Here is a 282-nt window from a genome sequence, read left to right on the forward strand (position 1 = left end):
GGCGGTGCTGGGGTGTAGGCCGCCAGACTCTGGCTTTGCACCGTCTGGAGCCTCTGGGCTCACCCTGCAACAGCAGCATCAGAGGAACCAGCGAGGGAGGCGGGGGGGAGTGGGGACGGGAGGCCGAGGTGGGGGTCCTGCCCTATATAGACCCCCCACCGGGAGCTCCCTGGCCCTCCTGCTGCCAGCAGGAGGCCCAGCCCCTCCTCCCCTATGCATCCCCCAGCCCAGCAGAGCATCGCACGGGATCAGGAGATGTCTTGGGGGCCCCTAGGTGCACCC

Source organism: Cariama cristata, unplaced genomic scaffold (genome assembly GCF_000690535.1).
Source record: "Cariama cristata isolate BGI_N322 unplaced genomic scaffold, ASM69053v1 scaffold27204, whole genome shotgun sequence".
Classification (NCBI taxonomy): domain Eukaryota; kingdom Metazoa; phylum Chordata; class Aves; order Cariamiformes; family Cariamidae; genus Cariama; species Cariama cristata.